Below are 11,947 nucleotides of genomic sequence, written 5' to 3'. Positions count from 1 at the left end.
GGCTATCACACACACACAAGAAAGGTCCAATTGGAGAAGAAACAATCTTTTGAAGTTGGAAATAAAAGTTGATTGAAAATTGTGTTTTTCTTTGAGCTATGTTTCTAATTCAATCCTTGAGGAATTATTCATGAGAAAGTTAAAAACGAAAAGGAAAACCTAAAACAAATAAAAATGAAATCAATGAAACTTACCAGAGAAACGGAGAATAAAATGCCAAAATAGGAACAAGAACTCGATCGAAGGAACTCACGATCGAAACTACCCAAAAATCTCGCAAGAACTGGAAGAAATCGCCAGGAAAATCAAGAGAATCTAAGGAGAAAAACGTAGGGAGAAAGAGTGATAACTCCATGAAATGGAGTTATTTAGCCTCTTTTGTGGATTAAAAAGTATACTTGTTCTTGAGAATTTATTTAATTTTTAATACCCTTACCTTATTTTTATTTTATTTTATTTTATTTGAAATTAATTTTATTTTTAGTTTGTTTTAGGTATTTTTATTTTATTTTATTTTATTTTTATTCAGTTTCCTTTCAAAATAATTATTTTCCTCATTATGTAATTTAATTTTGGTGATAGGTGGGCTTAAATTATTACCTAGAGGGTAATTAGTATTAGTTTTCTCCTATATTTTGTCTTGTTAATAGTTTTTAGTTATTTGTGTTTCATAAATTCTCTCTCTCGTGATTAGCGTTTAAAAAGAGCTAATTTAGGTACACTTTATGGTTAATCTCAGCTTTAAGAAAACGTGGTCGTTTGGAGCTTTGAGCAGCTTTTTATTTTTGGAGTATGAAGGAATCCTAGTCAGCATTGCTGTGCATTGCTACAACAAGACAAGATGGGCCAGACGTGTGTTTTGCTGACAGCTGGACCTGAGCTGGTTAATAGGCTGATTTTGTTCGTGAAGGGTGCTGATTGAGCCACTCATTGGAGGCTTTCTCATGTGCTGCCACGTGGATTAGGGTACAATAAGTACCTACAGCTAAAAAGAAAGAACCTTGGTCATATTTTGTAACGTTGAGGCGGCTGAACTTGGAAAAGGAAACCACCTCCATTTCTCTGATCAAGTACCAGCTCCAGTACTGGAAAGAAGAAGAAGAAAATGTCACAGGGTGTTGAACGTAAAGGAAGGTCCATTGTTGATGCAGGAAGAGCTAGAAGAAACCTTGGGAAAGGGGGATTAGGATTCTCTCCTCATCACCTTAGTTTTTCTTACTCTCAATACTTTGTTTTACCTTGTTGAAGAACATTTACGTTTCTCTATAAATCTGAACTCAAATCCATATATAACTCTATAAGATTATGATTTGTTGGCTGAGATTGTTGAGTTGTTTAATATTGAAATGTTAGTTGATGATGAATGGATCTGATGATTATTTCTTTGTTTATTCAAGTAAGCTGAATTTGTGCCTTAACTGTGATTGGAAAATCATAAGAGGGGAGTATAGCTTTGATTAGATCTGGGAAGATTTAGTTGAGTGGACACAGCTTGAATAGTGCAAGTTCTTAGATCTTGTTTTAGATTTTTGATTCACATGATATAGGAATATATTGTGTCTTGCATAACCATATGATTTAGAGCTTCATTCTCTGATTTTAGAGTCTAGATTTGCAAAGGGATTTGTGGGTTTTAGCTTTAAGATCAGTAGACAGAGGATTGGAAAATCCCTGATTTAGTAAATCTGGTTAACAAGAAGTCTTCGTTGCTGTCCGTTGCTGCAACATCGTGCAGCATTGATAGGAGACAATTTAGCAATTGTAAGCCACACACAGTGACTTTGGCCAATTTTATTTGCACATTTTGTTATTAATTAGTTTTATCTTTGTTGTTCATTTTCTTACAGTCAAATTATTATTAGTTTTTAACATCTTAAAATCAACTTTAGTTTTCTTCTTAAAAACTTGAATAGAATTAACTTAGCAATTTGATTTCAAAAACACTCAATCCCTGTGGGACGATACTTGGTTATTCATCATTTTACTACTTGTTGACTCGTGCACTTGCGAGATTCTAGATTCACAATTTTAGGCAACAAGTTTTTGACACCTCATAACTTGAATTGAGAGGAAGGTTTGAATCACCATGTGTACTCATAAACACTAACTTTGATTTCAGTTTTAATTCCAATTTAATTCTAACTTCAATCTATACACTCAACTCAAATCACAAATTGTAATCGGTGAAGTGAACACGCTCTATATATATTTAAGTTTCATACCATGTCTATTTTGGTCATTTTACATACTCACAACAATTCAACATCAAAATTTACCAAACGCTATTACACTGATTTTGGAACTAGCACAGCTACTATAATTACAGTTTACCAAACACTCAGCTGTTTCTTGTAACAGCTGTTTCTTCCTTCAGCACAATTAAAAGTAATTTTTCTAAAATCCACAGCACTACCAAACTAAGCCAAAATTACGTCTCAATCCAAATTAAAAATTCGAATTAATGAATTGAATGAGACCTTAGAGTGGGAGTGTTGTCATGTATCTAGAGTTGGTAACTCAGTTGGCCATGTTTTTAGCTTCTTGGATGTTGCCCAATCTGAGGCAATCCCTAGATTTGTAGCCCCTTTTATCCTGGCTGATTTGGCCTAATATAATGCATCTTTTCTTCTTTCAAGAAAACCACATACTATCTTTAATATTAATCTCGATCCTTAACATACATTTTTATCTTTAATTTGTACTATTCTTTATCTTTAATATTTAATTTGTACATTTTTCATACTCAGTTGCCCATTGAGTGTTGTCCATAAAAGTACTATTCCCGTTCTAAAAGCAAAAGTATTTGTAAAAAATACAAATAAAACAACATATTACGCGCAGTATATCAATACAAAAAAGTGTTCATTGTGCAGATTAGGTGAAATTTAAATGAAATTAATTGATAAGTTCGTCCAAAAGTTTTTTTTTTTTTTTTTTTTTGGTAGGCTAGTAGTGATATAAATGTGAGGACTAAATCTTCAAAGTTTGGAAAATAGAACTAATAATATAAAAAATTTTACAATATGTAAGTACAGATATATATATATATATATATTGTGTGTGTGGGCGCGCGTGTAAAACGAGGGAACGAAAAATAAAAGAATCAAAAAGAAATTTGAGAAGAAAATGATGAAAATTTGAGGAACCGATCACAATTCACGTCACGCCGGTGACCTATTTTTACAGGCAAGTTATGTGTAGTGTGTCGAGATGATGAACAATTCACTATATAAATAATGTTACAACTTAAATAGACTTAATTATTTTGAGTTTTTTTCTCTAAGTATGGTGTTTATAAATTTACAACTACATAATAGACTTATTCAGCAAACTCTCCTTAACTTAATGTTAAAATCCTTCTAACACTAAATTTACTCCCGAAAACCTTAATCCCTTCTCCCAAAGTGACTTAGAAAAACAAACACTCACAAATGACATGACTCACTAAAATTTTAAGACTCAAAAGGCGTGTTGAGATTGTTGTGCGGCTCCAATTAAATAGCCAAACATGCCTAATGTAAGAGACTTTAATGCAGTCTACGGATTTCGGATATTTTCTCCTTAAATGCAACATTTTCTGTAACATAGATGTAAAATATGGTCTAAAGTCAACTTCTGTAGATTCCAAATATTCTCTCCATGACTGCAGTTTCAATCTTGCAAAACGCTATATGAATATGGATGTTTTTGTACAACAACGCAGAATCCTCTTAGCAAATGAACCAACTTATCAAAATTTAACTTTCCGAAAACACATAAAAGCTGACTTTAATCAAATCTATGAAACAATTTCCTTATAAGTGTGCTGCAAATCACACTTTCTTAATCACATTCCATCATCATTCAAGTTACCAAAATCACCATAGTTAACTCATCAAAATAGAAAATCACATTTCAACACAATCTGAATTTCTTTAATGAGGAAATCTACATTAAATTAACACAATATTCCCGTACAAACCAAATCTCACTACAAGAATAATCACTTTAAGAAATCAAACTTTTTTATACCAAAAAATTTTTGGTAGTAGAAAACACACTTTTTGTTACCAAATTTTGGTAGCAGAAATTATCAATGCTTTAGTTACCAAACTTGGTAGCAAAAACTACACAATCCTCTACTAAATATAATTTGGTAACAAATAACATGGTAGGAAATGAAATTTGGTTCCTGCCATAGTTTTTTGCTACCAAAATAATATTTAGTAACAAAAGCATAAGATTCTGCCACCAAAATTTGGTATCGAAATATTACTTTTTTTGCTACCGAACATGTTTTGGTAACAAAATGTTGGCGGGAAGTAAAATTTTTTTCCGCCTGAGGTATTTGCTACCTAATTATTTTTGGTAGCAAAACATTTAACATTTGCTACTAACTGTTGGTAGCAAATATAACTATCTGGCTCTAAAATTTGGTAGCGGAAAATCAAGTTTTTGTTCAAAAAACATAATTTTTTGCTACCAAATTTTGGTAGTAAAAAATAAGATTTTGCTACCAAATTCATATTTTGGTGGCAAAAAGATGTTTTTTGCTATCAAAAGTTAAGTTTGGTAGCAAAGCATATAAAAACTTTAAAACTTATATTTTGTGCTTGTATTGTTTTTTTTTTTTTTTTAGTTTTTTATGAATATGTCCTATATTAAGTTTTAACAATCATCCTAGTATATTTTGTATAACAATTATTTGATAATTTTGTGTAGGTGTAACAAGAGACATATTCATGTGTATATATATGTGATCTTGTTAATTAAATATATATTCCACATAGAGTAGTATATAATCTTACTATTTGATTGATTTTTAACTTTGAATAATATATTTCAATTTCAAAACTATATTTTTTGTTATAATGTTACTAGAACAATGATTCTAAAATAATTTTTATCATAAAAATGTTTTTTTAATTTTTAATATATGTCTTTCTAGTACCAAATTCAAATTTGGTAGTAAAAAATAGGCTTTCGGCTATCAAAATAATGTTTGGTAACAAAAAAAAACATAATATTCTGGTACCAAATTTTGATAGCAGAAAACATGATTCTACTATCAAATTCATATTTTGGTGGCAAAAAGGGGTTTTTTTGCTACCAAAAGTTGTGTTTGGTAGCAAATTATATAAAAACTTTAAAACTTATATTTTGTGCTTTTATTTATTTTTTTGTTTTTGTTTTCCATGAATATGTCATAAATTAAGTTTAACAATCATCCTAGTATATTTTGTATAATAATTATTTGATAATTTAATTATTTTGTGTAAGTGTAACAAGAGACATATTTATTTGTGTGTATATATGTGATCTTCTTAAGTTAGTACATGTTTCACATAGAGTAGTATATAATCTTACTATTTGATTACTTTTTAACATAAAATAATATATTTTAACTTCAAAACTATGGTCCCGTTCACTTCGCTCGTTGATTCGAGTTTAGAATTTGAGTTGAGATGTGACTTTATGTGAGAGCTTTTTACTGTAGTAAAAAAGTTAGATGTAATTATTTATGAGAGTTTTTTACTGTAGAAAAATTCAAATTCTAAACTCGAATATGCGAAGTGAACAGGCCTATATTTTTATTGGAATTGTCTCTCATCCGGCATATGAAATTTGTCTGATCAGTCCGTTCAGTAATTATGACCGTCGGATTGAAATTTAAACGGTGTAGATGAAAACTCTGTTTCTCAAAAGACCTCTCTCTTTCTCAGACGCACGAACACTCCCAAAACTACTTCTCTCTCGACCTCTCTCGACCTTCCTCGAGCTCCATAGACCTCCTCCGCAGCCACCTCACCGCCGGCGACTTCCAACAGGCGGACGAGGCTGCATCCCGACAACTCCCACAACCAAACCCACATCTCTCTCCTCCTCCACTCTCACATTTCCTCTCTCCTCAAACACCACCACTTCCTCCTCTTTCTCTGCCGCCGCTTCCTCGACAGCCTCCGCAGGCATCTTGCCGCCGGCAACTTCCGACAGGCCGATGAGGAGACCCGCCACCTAACGACCACTCCCACAACGAAACCCACTACTCTCTCCTCCTCCACCCTCACATTTTCTCCCCCCACACCCCCCAACACCAACCCATGTCCCCTCTTCTTCGCTTCCTCATCCGCTCTCGAGCGAGAGAAGAACCTCCTTCCCCTAATCAACACCAAGAACCACAGCAAATCAGTGACCTCCAAGTCCCTCCCCATCTCCATCATCGCCGACAACAGAGCCTCCCTCAAGATCCCCACCCGCCCCATCGAGTTCATCGCCATACCCCTCCGTTTTCCGCAAATTCTTCCCCACCGGCGCCGGGTTTCAGCCCCACATCAAGCTCACTGACGAAGCCCTCGGCCTCGATTCTGAAGAGCAGATAATGTTCCAGAGCGAGAGCTACAAGAAGGACGTCGTCGACTGGGTCTTGAAGCTCTGCAGAGCCAACAAATTGCCGTTGAATGTGATCAAAAACCTGAAATGGGATCTGGGTCTTCCTCCGGATTACGAGCGGAGCCTTATCCCCGAGTTTCCGGACTATTTTCGAATTAGGCCATGGTGAAAATGTAAAGATGAGGATGGATATGACAATCTCGAGGTATGAAGATCATCATGGTAATGACAATGGCAGCAAAGAAGACATGAAAAAGCTTGAAATCCCTAATAAGAGCTTAAAAGCAATTGAAATGATGGAAGTGACGGTATGAGATGTGCCTAACATGAGTGGTTTTTTTCTCTTGTTAATTTAGAGTCTCTGTAAATAGTTACAAGGTCTTTTGGTGGGGGAAAACGAAAAACTCATTCCATTCCTTCGAAAATTTCAAATTGGTGGCTTCTGTAGGTGTATAGTCACAGGTGTTAGGATTTTATGACCACCTGATTTTAACTAACTATATTAGAAAGATAATTTGGTTAGGAACCTCGTAAATGAACCACTCAGTCCTCATGCTTCCATGAAATGACTGTGCTTTCTTCTTGTACCTTTGTGTAAAGTTTGAAGTTTATAATGTTGTATAAGATTAAAATTTTCCTTTGGAACCACCAGAAAATTAACTTGTTTATGACTTGGAAACATGCTCAAAATTAGGCTCATATTGTGACAGAGCTGTAGTGAAAATTGCATACAAAGACAAACGGTTTAAACACACATTTGTTATGCCTTTGAACATACATCACTCTCGTGAGTTATTTTCTCATTTTTCTCTTCAAAACAAAGAAAAACTAACAACAAAGAAAAGAGGAAAGAAAATCATAGTGACTAGTTGCCCTGATACCTTTTAGATCCGGTAAAGCCTTGTGATCGAATATGTCCATGAATCAAGAAATGAAGGTGGTGGGATAAGAACTAGAGTCGGAGCCATTGTTGCCCGTCGATGAATTCTGTGCTTATGTAAGGCCTTATCTGGTCGTAGCTGAAGGGCTTCATCCACGGCACATGCATGTGTTTTCTTGTGGGAGATCTCTGTGATGTGCTGCAATTGCCCCACCAAATAGAGCCGTTGACTGTAGAACACAATCCTATTGTTCCACAAGACCAAACTCTTATTATCAAAAGTTAATCTAAAATGCAAAAGAAAAATGATGTTGATAATTATTATGAGTTTATTAGTAACTTTATCAGTAAGAAACAAAAGTGAAAGTCACCTACAAGTGATGTGTGTTTATCCCATTTAAATTTTAAACCATTCATTAGAAATATGGGTTTCTATACCCCTGGAATTTTTGTATTGACAAATATGCCTCCTAAACTTTGGATTTTGGCAATTAACTCCCCTAAACTTATCATATAGTTGCAGTTTGGCCTAAAATGATACCACCATTTAAGTCATGTGCACGTTTACTTATTTTCTAACTCATGGCATTTTACAATTTTGCGCATTCACAGATTAATATATTGTATTCTCACATGTGATAATTCTAACTGCATTTACTAAATAACAAACGGCCAGCGTGTCACTTTCCATGCTTCTACATCACGTTACACACCTCTACAAACATTATATCGACAATTATAGGTGTCTCCCCACATTACCTAAACAAATTATAAGTGTCTCCTCACATTATTCTTTCTATATTCAATCTCCTATTTGTGTCTCCCTACTAATTCTTTCCAACCTGTTAGAACGACAACAATATTCAATCTCCAAATGACTAAAGACTTTTTCAAGCAAAAATAACTTCCAAGACAAGTTCAATAACATGAACTACCACGACTCAATTAATATACATATTACTATGTTACATATTCACTTAATTTAAATAAGAAATACATGTTTTAAGACGAAGTATACATTGTTGTTTCCTACATTAAAGCATAAAAAAGATAAATTCCAACCGACGTTCAATAACATGAAATACAGTAAATCAGCTAATATACATATTAATAGGCTATGCATTCACTTAATTGCTATAAAAAATACATGTTTCGAGGATTAATATACATTATCATTTCTTATAACTTAACATATATATCTTTATATGTAAATGTACACACCTTACATATAAATATACACAAAAATGACAGAATTATACATCTGCCGTTTCAGTCCGCCAAACAGTGAACACCGGATTAAAGACTTTGCCTATTTTTATTATAATGTTATTAGAACAATGAATTTAAAATAATATTTATCATTAAAATATATATTTTTAATTTTTTTAATATATATTTTTCTGCTACTAAATTAAAATATGCTTTAGCTACAAAAAAAAATAATATTTTGTAACAGAAAAACATAAATGTTTGCTGCCAAATATTTGGTGACAAAAAAGAACAAAATGTTTTGGGAAAAACATTTTAACGCACCCTCCCTAAAAATTCAAAACACGCCCACGCCACGCGTGAGCTCAAAATCCCTATACTCCGCCATCTTCTCCAGCCGCCGCTCCTCTTCTCCCCTTCAAAACACACCCACACGTTTCACCCACGCCCTTCGTCCCCTTCTTTGCCATCTTCCTCAGTGTTTGCTCCGCCTTCTTCTCCAGCCGCCGCTCCTCCTCTGCGGCCTTCCACTCCTCTAGCCGTCACCGATTCTCTCTAGCTCTAGATCTCTCTGTTGCTCATTCTCTCTCTAGCCACTGAATCTCGCCGTCACCAACGCTGATTCTCGCTTTCGCCGCCGCCGGTCAACACCTCCTCCTTCTTTCCGGTCAGTTCTCTCTCTCTCTCTCTCTCATCGTTATGTTGAATGTGGTTTCGATTTCAAAAACAATGATTTCGCTAATTTCTGGTGCTGAATTAGGGATTTATGTATGAAGACTGTAATTACAGATAATGGAGATAGGGAATGTTGGGAGTCTTTTAGATTGTGGATAAACTAAGTTCACTGAGCCACTCGTGTTTTTTTTTCTTTTCTTTCGTGGAAGCGGAGTTAGATTAGGGTAGCAATCTGCCTTGCTAAGTTCATAGTTTAGGGTGTTTATTTTTCTAGCAATCTGCCTAGACCGTTTGGCAACAAGGAGGTACAAATAAATTTGCAATTACAGCGATTGCTTTGATCTGTACAATTAGCAACTCAAGAAGAATAAGCTCCTTCCATAGTATAAACATGGTTCAATTATATGCCCCAATACACTTGTTTTCTACACGTGAATTTTGAAAGAAAAAACGAATAGAAGATGGATACATACTTGGTTGCTTAGTCTATGGAACTTCAGGTCATATAAGAGCCATATATAAATAATTAACCGTTCAGGAATAAATTTTATGAAACTTAATCGGATTATATAATGTGAAAATCAGAATTCTGAAAACTCTTAAGCATCAAAGATATCGAATTTATTCACCCCAAAATACACACATAGTATAAAAATATAACATGCTCACACTCAAGCATATTATATACATCTCAATTGATGCGCAAAATTTCCATTTTGAAATTCTCTTGAAACATTAAAGAATCATATGCCTATTGAAGAAAATAACATTCTCTTAAGAGGTATGAAAAATATGGTTCAAGCGTAGCATAGGTCTTGTAGTAAGACAAGCGTCACAAGCTCGCAAATCTAGATGGTCAGGATATGAAAAGCTTCAAAATGAAGTTCAGGAAAACAAACGTCGTATGTCGGACATGAAAATTCTAATGAAGCAATAACAAGAGCTCATTCAAAAGCTACTTCAACAAATAAATCCGTCGTCAGATCATTCTGGACCTTCCGTCCCAAGAAGAGAAGATCCTCCGCCACCGCCACTGCCACCTCTGGCCTCGGTTTGTTAAATCGTTTAATTCTTGTGATACTAAAGGCTTGTTCTTTTGAGTGAAAAACTCAAAAAAATACAACTCGAATTATAATTTTATTCGAGTTTATGTTCTTTTAAGTTTGAACTCGAGTTTGAGACTAAAACTCGAGTTCAAGTTTTCCCTTCAACTTGAGTTCAGAAACTCAAATTCAAATTAATGAACAGTGTTTTTTCTATTCTTAAAAATGCTATAACTTTTTCGTTTTAATTCTTATTGAGATGATTTTTTTTTATGCGTTGACAACGAAAAGACGAATAAAACCCCACTCATATACCCTATTAAAATTTTCCATCAGTATTGAGTTTTTATTAAAATACTATCTAAATACAAATTCAAATTTTGACTCACTTAAACACAAACTCAAAAAGATTCTTATCTCAAATCATAACTCAAATGTACACAACCAAACACAAACTCAAGTTATAACTTCAACTTAAATTATAACTCAAATTCAACTCAAGAATTATACTCAAGTTAAACTCCAAAAGAACAAGCCCTAAGACTTTACTAGTACAATATTTGCATAAGTGTTTAGGTTTGCTTAAATTTTGGTACCTTAATCTTTGGTATTTTATCTTTGGTAATTTAGAGATTTTTAAATTAATATTTGGTATTTTAAATATATATATATATATTTAAAAATACAAGTATAAAAAATTTGTCTCAGTTTTGGTTACCAAAAAAATTTAGTAGCAACAAATTAGTTATTTGCTACTAAATATTTGGTGGCTACTTATTTCAAATACCTTTCACTACCAAAATTTTGGTACTTGAATCTTGTACTTTTCATTACCAAATACATTTTGCTACTAAAAATTTGGTCACTAAATCTCATATTTTTCTCTACCAAATACCTTTTGCTACCGAATATTTGGTCACCAAATCTCATATATTTTGCAATCAAATACAATTTGCTACCAAATATTTGGTCCCTAAATCTCATGACTTTCGTTACTAAATACCTTTTGTTACTAAATATTTGGTGGCTGAATCGCGTACCTTTTGCTACCAAATATATATTGCTACCAAAATTTTAGTGTCCTAAATCTCACATTTTTTGCTACCAAAAACCTTTTGCTACCGAAATTTTCGGTCCCCGAATATCATACATTTTGATACCAAATACATTTTGTTACCCAACTATCAAAATTTTAGTAACTAATATTTTCTGGTACGTACTTTTTACTACCAAAATTTTTTAGTAACAAAAATATTTTACTACAAAAAAAATAGGGCTTTTAGTAACTAAATTTTTTATAACAAAAAATTTAAATTCTTGTAGTGTCTACAAACATTCTAAAATAATGCCAATTTAAAAATCCCAACAATCACAATATATATATATATATATATATATATTGTATGTTTGTGTATCTTTATAAGTATTTCCTATATTTTTCATCCTCCTCCTCTCTACCTTGAGCCTTGTGCTATCTTTGCTCTAAAAACTCATCCATTTTCCATTTATAACTTCTTGTGTGTTGTGTGTTACTTGTGTAGTAATGAAGTCTTTCTTAGAAATATGCACCTTTATGATTTCATGCATTCTGCTCTGCCCAGGTTTATGATCTCTCTCTCTCTCTCGATGGGGCATGTTTGGTGACATTTCCGAAATGGTTTCCACGTTCTCTGATAAATTTGTTTTTGAAAGAGGTTCTCAATGCTTGTTTAGTATTTATTTCGAAAATAACTTATATTATCTGAAAATGCCCATTTTGTTTGAGGGAAAG

At 33.3% G+C, this 11,947-nt stretch overlaps 1 long non-coding RNA gene across 3 annotated transcripts in view; it reads left to right on the top strand.

The window, feature by feature from the left end:
• The first annotated feature begins 11,790 nt into the window (after positions 1-11,790).
• The window catches only part of LOC21400999, a 4,094-nt gene continuing 3,937 nt past the window's right edge, over positions 11,791-11,947 (top strand). For all 3 annotated transcript variants that reach the window (XR_002902720.1, XR_002902721.1, XR_002902719.1), the window contains exon 1: positions 11,791-11,870. This is a non-coding gene — a long non-coding RNA (uncharacterized LOC21400999). The remainder of the gene's footprint in view (positions 11,871-11,947) is intronic.

This window comes from Morus notabilis, unplaced genomic scaffold (genome assembly GCF_000414095.1).
Source record: "Morus notabilis unplaced genomic scaffold, ASM41409v2 Scaffold989, whole genome shotgun sequence".
In the NCBI taxonomy this organism is placed as follows: Eukaryota; Viridiplantae; Streptophyta; class Magnoliopsida; order Rosales; family Moraceae; genus Morus; species Morus notabilis.
Note: the sequence above shows the minus strand (reverse complement) of the source record. Positions and strands in the feature narration are given on the sequence as shown.